Below are 21,182 nucleotides of genomic sequence, written 5' to 3' on the forward strand. Positions count from 1 at the left end.
CCCATAAAATAAACTATTTGACTAAAATGTTGAAGCACACATTAGTAGGAAGCATCATCACTAAACAAGTCAATACCCCAATATTTGTAGTTTTTCTTAAAATTTTTTTTAAAGATTTTATTTATTTATTTGACAGACAGAGACCACAAGTAGGCAGAGAGGCAGGCAGAGAGAGGAGGAAGCAGGCTCCCTGCTGAGCAGAGAGCCCGATGTGGGGCTCGATCCCAGGACCTTGGGATCATGACCCGAGCTGAAGGGAGAGGCTTTAACCCACTGAGCCACCCAGGTGCCCCGTTTTTCTTTTTTTTATTCTTTTTAAGTAGGCTCCAAGTGCAAGACGGGGTTTGAACTCATGACCCTGAGATCAAGAGTCACATGTTCTACAAGACTGAGCCAGCCAGACCCCCTTTAGTTTTTTCTTTATTTTATAACTTGAATATTTTGCATGTGCAAGCATGATTTTTAATTTATTTTATTTTTTAAAGTAATTTCTGCACCCAGCATGGGGCTTGAACTCATGACCCAGAGACGTAGAGTTGCATGCTCTACCCACCAAGCCAGCCTGGTGCCCCAAGCATGATTTTCAGCACCTGCCAAAGTAGGTGTTTGGAGTGGGGACTTGCAGACTGTTTGAGAAGAAAGGCACATGGGAAGACTGAGAATGAAAAGACTGACAGCAAGCTTCTTCAGCTCAGAGTTGTGTCCCGTTTATTCACTTTTATCTGCAGCACCTTCCATGATGACCACATGGAAAACACTCAGCAAATATTTGTTAATGACTAATAGTAAACCTCTATTTACTACCATAAAGGAGAATCGAATGTCTAGTCTTACTGCTTTGCTGCTGCGTGTGGATATGCAGGTTATTATGCCCTCCCCAAGGACGCCTAGGGCACAGAGGGGTGGAGTTGAAACCAGCCTGTGTTCTGCTAGCCAGGACTCAGGCCTGGTTTCTGGCTTTACCTGCCTGCAGGGGGCATAGTTTTAAATCCAAACAGAGCCCCGTTTTGCTTACTAAGCCGCCAGTCTCTTAAGACTGTGTGTGTTGGAGGGGCACCTATTTTATAAAGCTCAGGGCAGTTCCCTTTGGGCTGGCAGGGCCCTGATAATCTATGGGAGCGGAGAACTGCTTGCTGGGGAATGCAGGATGGCCCAAGATACACAAAGCAAGAAAATTTAGCATAAAACTAGAGACACTGGGGCGCCTGGGTGGCTCAGTGGGTTAAAGCCTCTGCCTTCGGCTTAGGTCATGATCCTAGGGTCCTGGGATGGAGCCCCGCATCGGGCTCTCTGCTCAGCGGGGAGCCTGCTTCCTCCTCTCTCTCTCTTTGCTGTTCTCTGCCTACTTGTGATCTCTGTCTGTCAAATAAATAAACTCTTAAAAAAAAAAAACTAGAGACACTGTTCTTAAAAATTGATCAACATAAATGAGTGAGGGATTGAGAGAAATAGGAGCAAGGAAAATGAAAAAAGATAGTGCAGTTATATGCCTGAATCCAGAGGAGAAACCAGCTGAGAGTTAGCAGAGAGACCAAAACAGTGGAGCACACAAAACATGATTTGTTTCTGTAAAAAGCAAATCTATGAGAAAAAATAGATTAATAGCTGCCTGGGCTGGGAGTAGGAATGGGGACTGACTGTAAATGGGCTCAAAATTTCATTTTAGTGTGAGGGGAATGTTCTAAAATTAGATGGTGCCAATGGGTATATAACTGAAATATACTAAAATTCATTGAATTTTAGACTTAAAACAGGTGGATTTATGGTGTGTAAATTATATCTCTCTCAATAAAGTTATTTTAAAATATTTGTCTTCAAAAAAATAAATAATAAACGTATTTGTCTCAGCAAGAAATAACAAACGTCGGGGTGCCTGACTGGCTCAGTTGGTAGAGCACGAGATTCTTGATCTTGGGATTGTGAGTTGAGGTCATGAGCCCCACGTTGGGTGTAGAGATTACTTAAAAAAAAAAAAAGAAATTAAGAAAAAAAGAAGTAACAAGTGTTGGTGAAGATGTGAAAGAAAGGAACCCTCGTGCACTCTTGGTGGGAATGTGGAATACAGTATACTGTATATACTGTGTATATACGGTATACACTGTGGAATACAGTATGGAGTTTCCTCAAAAAAATTAAAAATAGAACTACCATATGATCCAGAAATTCCATTAGTAATTACCCCCCAAATGAAAACACTAATTTGAAAAGAGATATACCCCCTATGTTTATTGCAGCATTGTTTACAATAGCCAAGATACAGAAACAATCCAAGTGTTCATCAATAGATGAATGGGTAGGGGCGCCTGGGTGGCTCAGTTGATTAAGCATCAGCCTTTGGCTCAGGTCATGGTTCTGGGATTGAGTCCCACATTGGGCTCCCTGCTCAGGGGGGACCCTACTTCTCCCTCGCTTGCTCCCCCTGCTTGTGCTCTCTTTCGCTCTCTGTCAAAGAAATAAAATCTTCTTTAAAAATAGATGAATGAATAGATGAATAAAAATCTTCTAATAAAATAGATGAATAGGCGCCTGGGTGGCTCAGTGGGATAAGCCTCTACCTTTGGCTCAGGTCATGGTCTTGGGGTCCCGGGATCAAGCCCCACATCAGGCTCTGTGCTCTGCAGGGAGCCTGCTTCCCCCCATCTCTTTGCCTGCCTCTGCCTACTTGTGCTTTCTCTCATTCTGTCAAATAAGTAAATAGTCTTTCAAAAAAATAGATGAATGGATAAAGATGTATATGTAAATATATATATAGTGGAATTTACCCAGCCATAAAAGAATGAGATATTCCCATTTGTGACATGGATGGACCTAAAGAGTATTATGCTAAGGGAAATAAGTCAGACAGAGAAGAACAAATAGCATATGACTTTACTCATCTATGAAATCTAAGAAACAAATTTAAAAAACCAGACTTTTTAAAAAAAGAATTGGTTGTTGTCTTTTTAAGATTTTAATTATTTATTTGACAGAGACACAGCGAGAGAGGGAATACAACCAGGGGAGTAAGAAAGGGAGAAGCAGGCTTCCTGCGAAGCAGGGAGCCCGATGCAGTGCTCAATCCCAAGACCCTGAGATCATGACCTGAGCTGAAGGCAGACGCTTAATGACTGAGCCACCCAGGTGCCCCCAAAACCAGACTCTTAAATACAGAAAACTGGTAGTTGCCAACAGAGATAGGCGGGGACAAAATAGGTGAAGGGGACTAAGAGATACAAATTTGCAGTAATAAAAGAAGTAAGTCATGATAATGAAAAGCACAGCATAGGGTATGTAGTAAATAGTAAATAATGTGATAACACTGTGTGGTGACAGATGGTGACCACACTACCGTGGTGAGCAATGAATGATGTCTTGCCAAATCACTATGTTGTATACCTGAAACGAATATAACATCATATATTGCATAATAATTATATTTCAATGTACAGAAAATTTTTTTAAAAAATTTTTCTGAGTATAATAAAATTATTATTTGTCTTTTGTCAGTGTTAGCCACACTAAAAGTGAACAAGACATTGTGTGTCTCTGATGGATACAATAGGAAGCTCACAGCAAGCACCACCTCTGAGGCATTCAAATAAAAAAGAAATTGATCCTGACTCTGATTCAGCTATCGGTTTACAGGAAATGTGAGGAATACAGGAACAAGTCAAATAACACCATAAGGAAGTGAAGAAACAAATCCAGGATGTGAGATATTCTACAAGACAAATGGCCCAGTTTCTTCTCAAATAAATGGTAAGAAAAAGAAAAGGGACAGGAAGGGTGAATTGCTATGGATAAAAAGAGACTTAAGAGCTCTACCAAGTGATACATTTTGTGAATTTAGTTTGTATCCTGATTCAGGTAAACCAACTGGGAAGGAAAAACCCATTTGAAACAACCATGGGAAATTGAACATGGGCTGAATATTAGATGATGTTAGAAAATAGGGGCACTTAGGTGGCTCAGTCAGTTGAGTGTCCAACTCTTGCTTTCAGCTCAGGTCATGATCTCGGGGTCGTGGGACTGAGTCCCATGTTGGGCTCTGCACTCAGCAGGGAGTCTGCTTGAGATTCTCTCTCCCTCTGCCCGTTCCCCTGCTCATGCTCTCTTTTTTCTCTTTTTTCTCTCAAATAAGTCTTTTTTTTTTTTTTTTAAGATTTTTATTTATTTATTTATTTGACAGACAGAGATCACAAGTAGGCAGAGAGGCAGGCAGAGAGAGAGGAGGAAGCAGGCTCCCTGCTGAGCAGAGAGCCCAATCCGGGCCTTGATCCCAGAACCCTGGGATCGTGACCTGAGCCAAAGGCAGAGGCTTTAACCCACTGAGCCACCCAGGCGCCCCTCAAATAAGTCTTTATAAACGAATGAATGAGTGAATGTGGGGCACCTGGCTGGCTTTGTCAGTAGGGCATTTGACTCTTGATCTCAGGGTGGTGAGTTCAACCCCCACATTGGGTGTACAGATCACTTAAAAAAAATATTGAAAAAGGAATGAATGAGGGGAACCTGGGTGGCTCAGTTGGTTAAGCTTCTAGTTTGGCTCAGGTCAAGATCCCAGGATTCTGGGACTGAGCTTTGCTTCGGGCTCCCTGCTCAGCAGGAAGCCTGCTTTCCTCCTCCTTCAGGCCCTTGCCCCTATTTGTGTTCGCTCTTTCTCTCTCTCTCTCAAATAAGTAAATAAAATCTTTTTAAAAATGAGTGAATGAAAAATGTTAAGCTTGGGTGTAATAACGATATTGTGGTTATATTAACAAAGTCTGTTAGTGATACTGTGCAAAACAAGGTAATGGTCCCCCAACGACGTCCACATCTTAATCCCTAGAACCTGTGAATATGTTACTTTAGATGGCACAAGGGATTTTTGCAGTTGTGAAAAAGGATCTTGACATGGGAAGACTATTCTGGATTACCTGGTAGTTCCAATGCAGTCACAAGTGTCTTTGTAAGAGGGATGAAGGACAAGTCAGAGTCAGAAAAGGAAATATGACAATGGAACCAGAGGTTCCAATGAGGTGCCTTAAAGATGGAAGAAGGGGCAATAAGCCCAATAAGGCAAGATGACTCTAGAAGTTGAAAATGTCAAGGACATAGATTTACTGATAGAGGTACCAGAAGAAACACAGCCGTGATGACACCTGGATATAGGACTTCTTTATCACCCAGAACTGTAAGATAATATATTTGTGTTGCTTTAAGTCACAAAATCTGTTGTAATTTCTTACAGTAGTAATAGGAAAACATTACAAGTATCTTCATGAATACAGCCTTTGGTTCAACTGAATTATTTTTAGCAATGATTTCCAGGAGTAGGATTCCTGGGTCATGGCTATCACATTTGAATATTTTGGCTTCCAAAGGGTGTTTATCCATTGTCCGCACTGCCAACAGAGTAAACTGGAAAGCATGAAACACCATTATATTTTTTCTTTTCATCATTACACTAAAAAAATAATAATATAGTAAATTTATTTATTTGACAGAGATCGCAAGTAGGCAGAGAGGCAGGCAGAGAAAGAGGGGGAAGCAGGCTTGCCGCTGAGCAGAGAGCCTGATGTGGGGCTCGATCCCAGGACCCTGAGATCATGACCTGAGCTGAAGGCAGAGGCTTAACCCACTGAGCCACCCAGGTGCCAATAATATAGTAAATTTAAAAGTACATCTTGGGACACCTAGCTATCTCAGCCCATAGAACATGTGACTCTTGATCTTGGGGTTGTGAGTTCAAGCCCCACATTAGGTATAGAGATTCCTTTAAAAAAAAAATCGTAGGCGGCACTTGGGTGGCTCAGTTGGTTAAGCAACTGCCTTTGGCTCAGGTCACAGTCCCGGAGTCCCGGGATCGAGTCCTGCATCAGGCTCCCAGCTCCATGGGGAGTCTGCTTCTCCCTCTGACCTTCTCGCCTCTCATGCTCTCTCTCACTGTCTCTCAGATAAATAAATAAATAAATAAATAAATAAATAAATAAATATCTTAGGGTTCCTGAGTGGCTCAGTTGGTTAGAGGTCTGACTCTTGACTTCATCTCAGGTCATGATCTCAGGGTCATGAAGACGAACCCTGCATTGGGCTTTACACTCAGTGTAGAATGTGCTTGTCCCTCTCCCTCCCCCTCTGCCCTTCTACCTACTCTCACAAACGCTCTTTCTCTCTCAAATAAATAAATTAATTAAAATTTTAAAAACAAATACAATCAAATCTTAAAAAATGGTTAAGATGGCTCAACTACAATAAAAAATTTTTAATAAAAAATTAAACGAAATTCTAAAAACAAAAAAGGTTAAGATGATAAATTTGTTGTGTATTTTACCATAGTTAAAATTTTTTTTAAGATTTTATTTATCTATTTGACAGAGCGAGAGAGGACAAGCAGAGAGAGTAGTAGAGGGAGAAGGAGAGGCAGGATTCCCACTGAGCAGGGAGCCCAATGCGGGGCTCTCTATCCCAAGACCCTGGGACCATGACCTGAGCTGAAGGCAGATGCCCAACCATCTGAGCCAACCAGGCACCCTTACCATAGTTAATTTTTTTTAAATTTTAATTTAAAAATTAATTTTTAAAAAAGTATATCTCAGGTACTTTATTTGTATATTTTTATTACCAGTGAGAACAAATAGATTTCCATTTACTTACCCTTTGAATTTTCTCATGTATGAATTAGCAGGTTATACCCTTATTTTTTTGGTTATACCCTTTTATTTTACTTATTGGATTTACTACCTTTTTAAAAATTTTTCAAATTATTTATTTATTTATACTTTGGGTTTACTATTTAAAGATTTATTTATTTAAGAGGGAGAGAGAGAGTTTAAGCTTTGGGAGGAGGGCCAGAGGGAGAGGGAAATATGGTCTCCTAAGCCAGCTCCATGTGGAGCACTGAGCCCCATGCAGGGCTTGATCCCATAATCCTGAAATCACAACCTGAGCTAAAACCTAGAGTCAGACACGTAACTACCTGTGCCAGGATTTACTATTTATTCAAATAGTCAAGTCTTACTTTCAATGCTAAAAAACCTTCTTCCAGAGTTCGGAAGATCTTTGATTTAACTTTGTACTGGTATTTCTGTAAGTTGATTCTTTTTTTTTTTTTTTAATCTAATTATTTGACAGAGAGCACAAGTGGAGGAAGAAGTACATAGAGGAAGAGGGAGAAGTCCCAATGTGGGGCTCCATGTGGGGCTCAATCCCAGGACCCTGGGATCATGATGCGAGCTGAAGGCAGATGCTTAAGGACTGAGCCACCCAGGTGCCCACTTTACTTCATTAAATTTGAAAACTAACTGGCAAGTAGCATAAAGCATAGACCTAACGTCTCTCTAATTTAGTATTGTCCTCAAGCCACTTATTAGTTAATCTTCCCTTCTTCCTAAGTCATTGAAACTTGAGAGGTTTGTAATTGATGGTTTGATGGTTTGTTGGTTTTTGTTTTTTGTTTTAAGATTTTATTTATTTGAAAGGGAAAGTTAGGGAGAAAGAGAAGGAGCAGGGAGAGGAGCAGAGGGAGAAGCAGACTCCCTGCTGAGCAGGGAGCCTGATACAGGGCTCTATCCCAGGACTCTGGGATCATGACCTGAGTTGAAGGCAGACAGTCAACAGACTGAGCCACCCAGGTGCTCCTGGAAGTGATGGGTTTTACTAGTGATTTGGAGAATAGCAGAATCTTGTTTGGAATCAGCCACAGAAGTAGAAGGAAGTGGATGTGGTGGATTGCTCATGTGCCCAAGCCTCTCCTTAGCGCTTGACAGGAGAACTGAAGAGAGATGGTGGGATGGAGAAGAGGGGCTAGGGGAGCCATCTGTACTCCCATCTTTTGGCACAATATAAATATGGGTATTTTCCTGTAGGTCAGATGGACAAGACAGTAACTTGCTGGGCTGAACCCACTTGCCTATAACCTACCAAGGGGGGAAGCGCTTCAGAACCCTCCCAACAAATTTACACAGGGGTCCCCAAGCAAGCTAGTCACTGGCAGGCTGCCATATATATATAACTAAGGAGATGTTATCCCCCCAAATATAAATATGAGTCCGTATTAGAAGTTCTATTAATATAATTAACCATATTTACTCATTAAAGAAAAATAATTCATAAAAATAGAGCCCAAAAAGCATCCAGTAAAAAGTCAACACCCTTAAAAAAAATTCCTTAATCTCTACATCCAATGTGAGGCTCGAACTCACAACCCCAAGCTCAAGAGCCACAGGCTCTACTGACTGAGCCAGCCCGGTGCCCCAACACTCAATTTTTTAAACTCATTTTTTTCCCACATACACAGCTCATTTATTAGCACTGGTGCTGCCAGATAATGATTTCCGGTGAAGATGCTGAGCTGTGTGGAGGTGGCAGAACGAGGTGAGGCTCAGATGCGTGAGTGGCAGGCTCCTGTTTCTTCCACTCATTGTTGTTGTCATCCCACTCGGCTGAGAAGCCCTGCATCGGGCTGACCTTCAGGACGAGCTTCCTCTTGGTGTGCTTGGCCACCCACTCCTCTTCAAAGGTGTGCGGGCACACCTAGTGCTTCCCCCAAATCAGAATGAGAGCAGTGAAGTCCATGACAAACATGGCAGTGCCCACAACCATCTTGCCTTTGTTCATGCTCCTGTTCTTTTCAGCAAAGCTCTTGTGGAACTGGATGTGGTACAACTTAACTTTCTCACTGGTGAAGAGGCTGCTCCAGGGAGCCTTCTCCTTCTCTTTCAAAGTCTTCTGGCTGGCTCAGTCGGTTAAGCGACATACTCTTGATCTCAACTCAGGTCTTGAGCTCAGGGTCGTGAGTTCAAGAAAAAACAAAACAAAAACAACAACTATTTCTCAGAAAATAATAGAAAATATTGCTCTTCCATTAAAATGTGGAATTTAATAATAAAAGCCTATTTTGATCTCTTATTCAGTATTTCTCTGAAGCTCCATAGACACAGAGAAATGAGAAGTAAATAGAAGATATATATATACAAATATATTATAAAGGTAGAGACAAAATTTTCAGCAGTGCACTCTGGAAAGCTAAGCCAGTTAACTGAAAAACTATTAGAATTGGAGCCCCTGGGTTGCTCAGTTGGTTAAGTGACTGACTCGATTTTCGCTCAGGTCATGATCTCAGGGTTTTGAGATAAGAGTCCCTCATTGGGACCGTGCTCAGCGGGGAGTCTGCTGGAGATTCTCTCTCCCTCTCCCTCTGCCCACCCCACCCCACCCCGTGCTCTCTTTCTCACTCTCAAATAAATAAATAAATAGAAAACTGTAAGAATAAAGTCCAACGAGGCAGATGGATGTAAGGTAACTATTCAAAAATCCTTAATTCTCATCTATATTAGCAGTGAGGATCAGAAACAAAAAGCAGAAGGAAACCCCATTTATAATGTCAATAGCCTCCTAAGTACTTGGAAACAAAATTAACTGGAAATACATAACATCTCTAGAAATCGGGGGCACACCTGGGTGGCTCAGTGGGTTAAAGCCTCTGCCTTCGGCTCGGGTCATGATCCCGGGGTCCTGGGATTGAGCCCCACATCGGGCTCTCTGCTCAGTAGGGAGCCTGCTTCCTCCTCTCTCTCTCTCTGCCTGCCTCTCTGCCTACTTGTGATCTCTGTCTGTAAAATAAATAAAAATCTAAAAAAAAAGAAGATCTCTAGAAATCTAACTATACAAAATAATTAAGATCATATGAAAGAGACTTGAAGAAAATTAGAGAATGTGTTGCTAAATGGGAAGATTTATTTTTTAAGAGACTCCCAATTTCCCCCTAATCAATCAATAATCAATCTATAAATTCAGGGCAACTCGATCAAAATCAAAATGGATCTTGAGGGGCACCTGGGTGGCTCAGGCAGTTGGGCAGCTGCCTTCAGCTCAGGTCATGATCACAGGGTCCTGGGATCTAATCCGGCCTTGGGCTCCCTGCTCAGTGGGCAGCCTGCTTCTCCCTCTGCCTGCTGCTTCCCCTCCTTGTGCTCTCTCTGTCTCTGACAGATAAATAAATCTTTAAAACCATGATTTTAACTTTTTTTAATGCACTTTTTATTGTTTTCTAAGTATAATTGTATTTTTAACAATGCAATAATACTGAACATGTGATTTTATTTCTTGGCTTTTATACTTAATCACACATTGTGAGAATTTTTCATGTGTATCTTCATACATACATCTATATTGTAAAGGTAATACATATATTTTAAAAATTTAAACAAATTCATAAGATTTAAAATAAAATAATTAGCTTATTTTTACAAATAAAAACACAATGACAACAACACACTAAAACACTAAACTGCAGCTCCTGGAGGCAATGACTCATCATATTTTTTTATGCCCTATTTCCTTCTTGTAGTGCTTAGATACACTACCATGTATGGATACTGTACTCAAGACAGGTCAAGTGAGGTCTTGTTTCCATTAAAGGAAGTTTTTCAGTAAAGTTGGGAGAGTCCTAAGTAAGGGTGTGATTTAATGACCTGGTGATTGCTTTAAGGAATTTTCAATGGAACAGGAAGTACTCACAGAAGCTGTGAGAAAAGCAGTACCGGACTATGAGAGGCACCTCAATACCTGTCACCACGATTTTCTTTTTTTTTTTTAAGTAATCTCTCCACCCAACATGGGGATCAAACTCATGACCCTGAGATCAAAAGTCACAAGTCCTACGGACTGAGCCAGCCAGCGCCCTGTGCACCATGATTTTTTACATCTGTTTATAGCTCCAGATGCTATACCAAAAATGCTTCTGGTTTTTTATTCAACTTAGTACTGGAAGTCCTAGCCATAGAAATCAAACAAGAAAAAGAAAAAGAAATGAAAGGGCTCCCAATTGGTGGAGAAAAAATAAAACTTTCACTGTATTTTTAACAGATGTAAACTACTTATTGACTGTTTGCCAGCGAATATTTTTAAATACCTTATCTTGCAGCATATCACTTTCAAAGATTATTTATTTATTTATTTTTAAGATTTCATTTATTTATTTGTCAGAGAGAGAGTGTGCACAAGTGGGGGAGCAGCAGGCGGAGGGAAGAGCAGGCTCCCTGCTGGTCAAGGAGCCCAGTGTGAGACTTGATCCCAGGACCCTGAGATCATGACCTGAGCCGAAGGCAGATGCTTAACCAGTTGAGCCACTCAAGCAACCCAGCATATGACTTTCAAGTTAAAATGTCAAATAAACACCAGTGTTTACAGTTTTTTTAAGGAATGTTATGTAATGATACATTAAGGCATAAATTCTTTTGGCTTCTAATTCTTAAAAGAATAAAAACACTAAAAGTGATGCAAAACCTTTAGTGTGAGATTATGACTAAGCTACATTTTACAAAAATATCATATAAAATGCTGATAATCCAGGGCATCTGGGTGGCTCAGTTGGTTAAGTGTCTGCCTTCAGCTTGGGTCATGATCCCGGGGTCCTGGGACCAAGCCTGCTTCTCCCTCTCCCTCTGCCTGCCCCTCCCCCTGCTTGTGCACGCTTTCTCTCTCTCTCTCTCTGTCAAATAAATAAATAAACAAAATGAAATAAAATGGCAATAATCCCATTCAACATTCTTAATTAGATGCTTTTTAGGAGGGACTGATAATTTATACAATCAAACTTTAAAATTTACAGATAAAGACAGTTCAGTATTGCTACTGAGAAGTACATCTCTTAGCCTATAGAACTTTCAGGCCACAGCTTTAAGATCTGAAGTATCAAGTTGGTTTGATGAGTTAAACAGTTGGCAATCATGAACATATTTATTGCCTCGCCTCTTTCTTTCCTTTTTTCTTTTTTAAAAGATTTTATTTATTTATTTCAAGAGAGAGAACGAGTAAGAGAGAGCATGAGATAGGAGAAGGTCAGAGGGAGAAGCAGACTCCCTATGGAGCAGGGAGCCCAATGTGGGACTCGATTCCAGGACCCCAGGATCATGACCTGAACCAACTGAGCCACCCAGGCACCCTGTGCTCTATTCTTTTATCACAAAAAGGAAAAGAAATACTGCAGTAGAGGAAGATTATTCTGAATTTTAGCACTGCATTTTCTACTGTAGTTGCCTTTTCAACGAGGATGGCAATGGAAGAGATGAAGAATGAAGCTTAGACCAATTCCATGGTTTCTATGCCTCTCTGTGCAGTCATGTGTCCTATATTTACTGAGCTAGAATGATGAAACCAATTATTGGTTTCAGCTCGGGTCATGGTTTCCAGATCGTGGGTTCAAGCTCCACTTCGGACTTTGTGTTCAGTGTGAAGAAGTCTGCTTGAGACTCTTTCCCTCTCCCTCTGCCCCTCCTCCCACCAAATAACTAAATAAATAAATAACCTTTTAAAAAACCTTTATTTACAGAAGACATGGTACTATTTATAGAAAATCCTAAAGACTCTAAGACACTAAGGACTGCTAGAATTGATAGGTGAATTCAGTAAAGTCACAGGATACAAAATCAATGTACAGAAATCCATTGCAGGGCCACCTTGTTGGCTCAGTCATTAAGTGTCTGCCTTCCACTCAGGTCATGATCCCAGGGTCCAAGCCTGCTTCACCCCCTACCACTCCCCCTGCCTGATCTCTTCTCTCGATGTCTCTTTCTCTGTCAAATAAATAAATAAGATCTTTAAAAAAACCCATTGCATTTCTACATTCTAATAATAAAGTAGTAGAAAGAGAAATTAAGAAAAAAATTCCATGTATAGTTGCACCAAAAATAATAAAATACCTAGGAATAAACTCAACCAAGGAGATGAAAAACCTATACTTTGGAAACTATAAAACACTGATGAAAGAAACGAAGACAACACAAAGAATTGGAAAGACATTCCACGCTCATAGATTGGAAGAACAAATATTGTTAAAATGTCCGTACTACCCAAAGCAATCTAGGGATTTAGTGTAATCCCTATCAAAATACCAACAATATTTTTCACAGAACTAGAATAATCCTAGAATGAAATTTTTAAATTTTTAAAAAGATTTTATTTATTTATTTTACAGACAGAGATCAAAAGTAGGTAGAGAGGCAGGCAGAGAGAAAGAGAGAGGGAAACAGGCTCCGTGCTGAGCAGGGAGCTCGATGTGGGGCTCAATCCCAGGACCCTGGGATCATGACCTGAGCCAAAGGCAGAGGCTTTAACCCACTGAGCTACCCAGATGCCCCTGAAATTTTAAAAAATATTTTATTTATTAGTCAGAGAGAGAGAGAACACAAGCAGGGGGAGTGGCAGGTGGAGGCAGAAGCAGGCTCCCCCCTGAGCAGGGAGCCCCATGTAGGACTTGATCCTAGGACCCTGGGATCATGACCCGAGCTGAAGGCAGATGCTTAACTCACTGAGCCACCCAGGCATCCCAGAACTAGAATAATCCTAAAATTTGTATGGAACCACAAAAGACTCTAAATAGCCAAAGCAGTCTTGAAAAAGAGAAAGCTGTAAGTATCAGAATCCCAGATTTCAAGACACACTACAAAGCTGTAGTAATCAAAACAGTATGGTGGGGGCATAAAAATAGACACATAGATCAATGGAACAGAATAGAGAGCCCAGTAATAAACCCACAATTATATGGTCAATTAATCTTTGACAAAGGAGGCAAGAATATACAATGGGAAAAAGACAGTCTTCTCAACAAATGGTGTGGGGGAAACTGGAGCAACATGCAAAAGAATGAAACTGGATCACTTTTTTATACCATGCACAAAAATAAATCCAAAAATGGGGGCACCCAACCAGCTCAGTCACAGCAGTGTGTGACTCTTGATGTTGGGGTTGTGAGTTTTAAGCCTGACATTGGGTGTAGTGATTACTTAAAAAAATAAAACTTGAAAAAAAATCCAAAAATGAGGCACCTGGGTGTCTCAGTCGTTAACCATCTGCCTTTGGCTCAGGTCATGATCCCAGGGTCCTGGGATCAAGTTCCCCATTGGGCTCCCTGCTCAGCGGGGAGCCTGCTTCTCCCTCTCACACCCTCCTACCTCTGTTTCCTTTCTTGCCCTCTCTTTGTCAAATAAATAAATAAAATCTTTAAGAAAAAAATCCAGGGGTGCCTGGGTGGCTCAGTGGGTTAAGCCTCTGCCTTCTGCTCAGGTCATGATCTCAGGGTCCTGGGATCGAGCCCTGCATTGGTCTGTCTGCTCATCGGGGAGCCTGCTTCCTCCCTCTCTCTCTGCCTGCCTCTCTGTCTACTTGTGATCTCTGTCCTTCAAATAAATAAATAAATCTGTAAAAAAAAATCCAAAGTGGATAAAGGAACTAAATGTGAGACCTAAAATCAGAAAAGTCCTAGTAAGAGAACATATGTGGTAATTTATCTGACATTGGCCATAGCATCAATGTTCTAGATATGTCTACTGAGGCAAGGGAAATCAAAGCAAAAATAAACTATTGAGACTATGTCAAAATGAAAAGCTTGTGCACAACTACCAACCATCAAAATGAAAAAACAATCTACTGAATGGGAGAAGATATTTGCAAATGACATATCCAATAAAGGCTTAGTATCCAAAATATATAAATAACTTATGCAACCCAACACCAAAAAACCCCCCAAATAATCCAATTAAAAAATGGGCACAAGACATGAATAGACATTTCTCCAAAGAAGACAGATGGCCAACAGATACATGACAAGATGTTCAACATCACTCATCATAGAAATTCAGATCAAAACCACAATGAAATATCACCTCACAACTGTGAGAATGCCCAAAATCAAAAACACAAGAAACAACGAGTGTTCGCAAGGATGTGGAGAAAAAGGAACCCTCTTACACTTTTGGGACTGCAAACTGGTACAGCCACTGTGAAAAACGGTATGGATCTTCCTCAAAAACCTAAAATTACAACTACCATGTGATCTAGTAATTCCAATACTAGGTATTTACCCAAAGAATATCAAAACACTAATTAAAAAAGATATATGCAGGGCACCTGTGTGCCTCAGTCGGTTATGTGTCTGCCTTCGATTCAGGTCATGATCCCAGGGTCCTGGGATTGAGTTCTGAATCAGGATCTCTGCTCAGTGGGGAGTCTGCTTTTCCCTCTGCCCCTCCCCCACTCCCTCATTCTCCTTTGCTTGCTCACACTCTCTTGCAAGAAATAAATAAAATATTTTTAAAGATTTTATTTATTTAACAGAGATCACAAGTAGGCAGAGAGGCAGACGGGGGAGGGGAGAAGCAGTCTCTCTGCTGAGAAGAGAGCACGATGTGGGGCTTGATCCCAGGACCCTGAGATCATGACCTGAGCTGAGGGCAGAGGGTTAACCCACTGAGCCACCCAGGTGCCCCCAAATATTTTTATTTTTATTTATTTATTTATTTATTTATTAAGATTTTGTTTATTTGACAGAGAAAGAGAGATCACAAGTAAGCAGAGAGGCAGGCACAGAGAGAGGGGGAAGCAGGCTCCCCACTGAGCAGAGAGCCTGATGTGGGGTTCGATCCCAGGACTCTGAGATCATGACCTGAGCCGAAGGCAGAGGCTTAACCCACTGAGCCACCCAGGCGCCCCCCAAAATACTTTTTTTAAAATATTTTATTTATTTATTTGTCAGAGAGAGAGGGAGAGAGAGCGAGCACAGGCGGACAGAATGGCAGACAGAGGCAGAGGGAGAAGCAGGCTCCCTGCCAAGCAAGGAGCCCGATGTGGGACTCGATCCCAGGATGCTGGGATCATGACCTGAGCCGAAGGCAGCGGCTTAACCCACTGAGCCACCCAGGCGCCCCCCAAAATATTTTTAAAGAAGATATATGCATACTTACTTTTATTGCAACATTATTTGCAATACCCAAACTATGGAAGCAATCCAAGTGTCCACCAATAGATGAATGTACTAAGAAGATGTGGTACATATATACACAATAGAATATTATCCAGCCATAAAAAAGAATGAAATCTTGCCATTTGCAACAACATGGATGGATCTAGAGAATATAATGCAAAGTAAAATAACCAATTAGAGAAAGACAAATACCTTATGATCTCACTCATATGTGTAATTTAAGAAATGAAATAAGTGGGGCACCTGGGTGGCTCAGCAGGTTGAGCCTTTGCCTTCGGCTCAGGTCATGATCTCAGGGTCCTGGGATCAAGCCCTGCATCGGCCTCTCTGCTTGGCGGGGAGCCTGCTTCCCCCTCTCTCTCTGCCAGCTGCTCTGCCTACTTGTGCTCTCTCTCTCTGTCAAATAAATAAATAGAATATTAAAAAAAAAAAAAGAAACGAAACAAGTAAGGGTGCCTGGGTGGCTTAGTCAATTAAAGATCCGATTCTTTTTTTTTTTTTTAAAGATTTTATTTATTTATTTGACAGAGAGAAATCACAAGTAGATGGAGAGGCAAGCAGAGAGAGAGAGAGGGAAGCAGGCTCCCTGCCGAGCAGAGAGCCTGATGCGGGACTCGATCCCAGGACGCTGAGATCATGACCTGAGCCGAAGGCAGCGGTTCAACCCGCTGAGCCACCCAGGCGCCCAAAGATCCAATTTTTGATTTTGGCTTGGGTCATGATTTCAGGGTCATGAGATGGAGTCCTGTATTGGGCTCCACATTGCACTGGGAGCTGTCTTAAGATTCTCTCTCTCCCTCTGCTTCTGACACACCCAGCCCCCCAACCTGATCACGTATGCAATCTCTCTCTCTCTTAAAAATAAAACAAAACGAGGGCGCCTGGATGGCTCAGTTCATTGGGCAACTGCCTTCGGCTCAGGTCATGATCCTGGAGTCCCGGGATTGAGTCCCGCCTAGGGCTCCCTGCTTGGCAGGGAGTCTGCTTCTCCCTCTGACCATCTCCCTTCTCATGTTCTCTCTCTCTCTCAAGTGAATAAATGAAATCTTTAAAAACAACAACAACAACAACAACAACAAAAACTGAAAGCTCCTTTTTTTTTTCCTTTTTTACATAGGCTCTTTAAAAAAAAAAAAAACAACTCTGTGAGTTTTTTGAAACTCGCAGCCCTGAGACCAAGCCCTGAGCTGAGATCAAGAGCTGGATGGGTGGCTCCAAAACACTCTTCACTGTAGAGAACAAACTGAGGGTTAGCAGAGGGGAGGTGGAGGGAGTAGACTAGGTGATGGGGATTAAGGGTTAATTTACACAATGAGCACTGAGTAATGCATAGAGTTGTCAAATCACCATATTGCACACCGGAAAATAAGATAATACCGCGTGTTAACTATATGGAGATTAAAGACATTTTTTTAAAGATTTTATTTATTTATTTGACAGAAAGAGACACAGTGAGAATGGGAACAGAAGCAGGGGGAGTAGGGGAGGGAGAGGCAGGTTGCCTGCTGAGCAGGGAGCCTGATGCAGTCCTTGATCCCAGGACCCCAGCATCATGACCTGAGCTGAAGGCAAACGCTTAGCCACCCAGGCGCCCCGGGGCGGGGTATTAAAATTTTTAAAAATGTTTCTGTTTATATTTTTGTTGCCCTATCAGTTATTTCTGTCCCTCGTGTTCTGTTTGTTGAGAGGACAGGCAGTACAGTCAGAGAATCAATCTCGGTTTAAGATTTCTGCCTTCTCAGCAGTTTCTTGGGAAGAGAGGCACCTTCGGACAGATCTCCGCCGGTCTCAGGAGACACTGTTCAGGAGAGAATACCAAGTGGTTGAAAGGAGGTCACCTCAAATCTCCGCATGTCCGTGGCAGCCCTGTCATCATCATGGCAGCAAAGCTGGCTTTGGAGGCTGAGGTACGTTTTATGAACACATGGGCCAGTTTGGCCACCCGTGTTGGCCACTCATTTCTCTGAAATGACCACTCTCTCCCTCGTCACTGCTATTCTTCTCAAGAGAACTCCATACTTACCGTTCCCACTTCCTTGCCTCCTTTGCACTTCAGTCAAAGACAGTCTGGCCTCCAGCATCCCTTCAAAACTGCTCTTGAAGGTTGCTCGTGACCTAAATGCTATTTCCAATGGCTTTTCATCGTTGGCTTATCTCGATGTCTCTGCAGAATTTAATATGGCTGACAACCTCCTAGTTTTTGAACTCTTCTCATTGGTTTTTAATTTTCATTTATTTTTATTTAGGTTTTGTTGTTGTTGTTGACAGAGAGAGAGCGCGCACAAGGAGGGGGAGCAGCAGGCAGAGGGAGAGGGAGAAGCAGGCTCCCTGCTGCACGGGGAGCCCGATGTGGGGCTCGATCCCAGGACCCTGAGATCATGACCTGAGCCAAAGGCAGATGCTTAACCTACTGAGCCACCTAGGCACCCCTCATTCATTTTTTTTATGACACTAACTTCTGATCCTCGCTCAAGCTTGAACCATAGAGACATTAATAAATGTAGCTAACCTTCATTGAGTATCAGGTTCTTTTCGTAGAATCTCCCTTTCAAGTCTCATTTGTATGAGGAAAATATCATTCCCATTTTATAGATAAGAAAACAGAGGCTTAAAGAAGTTGAGTAATTTGCTTTCCTTGCATGGGTTATAGGAGCCATGGAACCCAAGGAGTCTGAGAACAGAACCTGTGACCTTAAATGTTGTATTGTTTTTGATTGAGCTGGAAGGGATTTCTAGAGGTCGGCAAATTCAGCCACTTTACTTCATTTCCGGGGCGTGGGGAGCCTTGGGATTTTGGCAGGGATTGCATCAAATCTGTAGTATTGTTGTTTTAGCAATCTTGAATCTTCCAGAGTACCTGGCTATTCATTTGAATTGTTTTGTACTGTCCATTCACTACTATACAAAAATACAACTGATTTTTTGTCTTAATACTCTGTATTAAACTCTAATACATTGTCAGAAAAAAATCCAAGAACTGGGTAAATTAGAAATTCAGTGGGCGTCACACAAAGCGCCATTGTCATTCTCAGGAATTGAAAATGAGAAAGAAGCATCCTTGAAGGTACAGACATTAAAAGAATCTAGAAAAATAGTTTGTTGTAGCTGTTAGTTTTTTTTTTTTTTTTTTTTCATTATAAAAATAACATATGCGGGGCGCCTGGGTGGCTCAGTGGGTTAAAGCCTCTGCCTTCAAAGCTCAGGTCATGATCCCAGGGTCCTGGGATTGAGCCCCACATCAGGCTCTCTGCTCAGTAGGGAGCCTGCTTACCCCCCACCCCCACCTGTCTCTGTAGAAGTATATAAAAAATTAAAAATTGGGGTGTTGGCAAGCTCAGTTGGCAGGGCATGTGACTCTTGATCTCAGGTTTGTAAGTTCAAGACCCACGTTGGCTGTGGAGCTTAAAAACAAAATTTTTTAAATTAAAAAATTTGAAAGTTTCTAATTAAAAGTCATTAAAAAATACAACTGATTTTGTGTGTTAATTTTGTATCCTTCAACTTTACTGAGTTAGTTTAGGGTGGCTTAGTCATTAGGCATCTGCCTTCAGCTCAGGTCATGATCCCAGGGTCCTGGGATTGAGTCCCACACTGGGCTTCCTGCTCAGTGGGGAGCCTGCTTCTCCCTCTCCCACTCCCCCTGTTTGTGTTCCCTTTCTCACTGTGTTTCTCTCTGTCAAATAAATAAATAAAATCTTAAAAAAATAAGTTCAAACAGGGATAGCTGGGTGGCTCAGTTGGTTGAGTGTCTGTCTTCAACTCAGGTCATGATCCAGAGTCATAGATTTGAGTTCCACATTGGGCTGTTTTTTTTTTTTTTTAATATTTTATTTATTTATTTGTCAGAGAGAGAGAGTGAGAGAGCGTGCACAAGCAGGGGGAGAGTAGGCAGAACAGGCAGAAGCAGGCTTTCTGCTGAGCAAGGAGCCCGATGTGGGACTCATTCCAGGACTCTGGGATCATGACAGAGCCGAAGGCAGCAACTTAACTGACTGAGCCACCCAGGCATCCTAGTTTTTTGGTTTTTAAAATACTTTATTTATTTATTTATTTGAGATTGAGAGAGAGAGCACGCACACATGCAGGGGAGGGGCAGAGGGAGAGAGAGCAGCAGACTGCCCAAGGAGCAGGCAGTCCCATGCAGAGCTCAATCGCAGGATACTGGATCATGACCCGAGCTAAAGGCAGCTACTCAACCAAGGAGCCATGGAACATCCCTAGGCATCTCTAGGCTCTCTGTTCAGTGGAAAGCCCATTTCTCTTTTCCTTCTGCCTGCCACTCTCTGGGCTTGTGCTCTCTCTCTCTCCCCCTTTTCCCTCTGCCAAATAAATAAAAATCTTTTTTTTTTTAAGATTTTTAAATTTATTTGACAGACAGATTACCAGTAGGCAGAGAGGCAGGCAGAGAGAGAGGAGGAAGCAGGCTCCCTGCTGATCAGAGAGCCTGATGTGGGGCTCGATCCCAGGACCCTGGAATCATGACCCGAGCAGAAGGCAGAGGCTTTAACCCACTAAGCCACTCAGGAGCCCCTCTGCCAAATAAATAAAATCTTAAAAAAAAAAAAAGTTCTAGCAGTTTTTGTTTTGTTTTGTTTTGTTGAAACCTTCAGGGTTTTCTACTTATAAGACCAAGTCTGCAAACAGAAATTATTTTACTTCTTCCTTTAATCTGAGTGCCTTTTAAATCTTGGTATTTCCTAAATTCTCTGGCTAGATCTTCCAGTACTATACTGAGTCTCTGGGGAAAGGGAGGACTTTATCTCATTCATGGTCTTTCACCACTGAGTATGCTGTTAGCTGTGGGTTTTTCATATATGGCCTTTTTTATGTTGAGGAAGTTCCCTCCTATTCCTAGTTTATTACCATGAAAGGTCATTGTTTTCAAAGATTTTATTTTTGGGGGTGCCTGGGTGGCTCAGTGGGTTAAAGCCTCTGCCTTTGGTTTGGGTCATGATCCCAGGGTCCTGGGATCAAGCACCACATTGGGCTCTCTGCTCAGCGGGAAGCCTCTTCCTCCTCTCCCTCTGCCTGCCTCTCTGCCTACTTGTGATCTCTGTCTGTCAAATAAATAAGTAAAATATTTAAAAAAAAGATTTTATTTTATTTTTTAAAAGATTATTTATTTATTTATTTATTTGACAGAGAGAGATCACAAGTTGGCAGAGAGGCAAGCAGAGAGAGAGAGAGGAGGAAGCAGGCTCCCCGCTAAGCAGAGAGCCTGATGCGGGACTCGATCCCAGGACCCTGAGATCATGACTGGAGCCGAAGGCAGTGGCCCAACCCACTGAGCCACCCAGGCGCCCCTTTATTTTATTTTTTAAAATAATCTCTATACCAAGCTTGGGGCTCAAACTTATGAATCTGAGATGAAGAGTCACATGTTCTACCAACTGAGTCAGCCAGGCACCCTGTTAAGTACTTTTTTTGGTATCAGTAGAGCTGATCATGTTATTTTTACCCC

At 41.8% G+C, this 21,182-nt stretch overlaps 1 protein-coding gene and 1 long non-coding RNA gene across 3 annotated transcripts in view; one reads left to right on the forward strand and one right to left on the reverse strand.

Annotated features, from left to right (window-relative positions):
- Positions 1 to 16,953, reverse strand: part of LOC309851688 — a 71,844-nt gene extending 54,891 nt beyond the window's left edge. Inside the window, exon 1 of the long non-coding RNA XR_014304869.1 lies at positions 16,595 to 16,953. This is a non-coding gene — a long non-coding RNA (uncharacterized lncRNA). The remainder of the gene's footprint in view (positions 1 to 16,594) is intronic.
- YWHAE (tyrosine 3-monooxygenase/tryptophan 5-monooxygenase activation protein epsilon) overlaps positions 3,492 to 21,182 on the forward strand; it is an 81,750-nt gene continuing 64,059 nt past the window's right edge. The window contains exons 1-3 of one of the 2 annotated variants that reach the window (XM_082707246.1): positions 3,492 to 3,738; positions 7,093 to 7,228; positions 17,467 to 17,628. The gene's annotated coding sequence lies outside the window, so the exon portion shown is untranslated. Of the gene's footprint in view, positions 3,739 to 7,092; positions 7,229 to 17,463; positions 17,629 to 21,182 lie in introns of both variants that reach the window. The other variant, XM_082707247.1, reaches the window with a different exon arrangement.

The sequence above is a fragment of the Mustela nivalis genome (genome assembly GCF_964662115.1).
Source record: "Mustela nivalis genome assembly, chromosome: 17".
NCBI lineage: Eukaryota > Metazoa > Chordata > Mammalia > Carnivora > Mustelidae > Mustela > Mustela nivalis.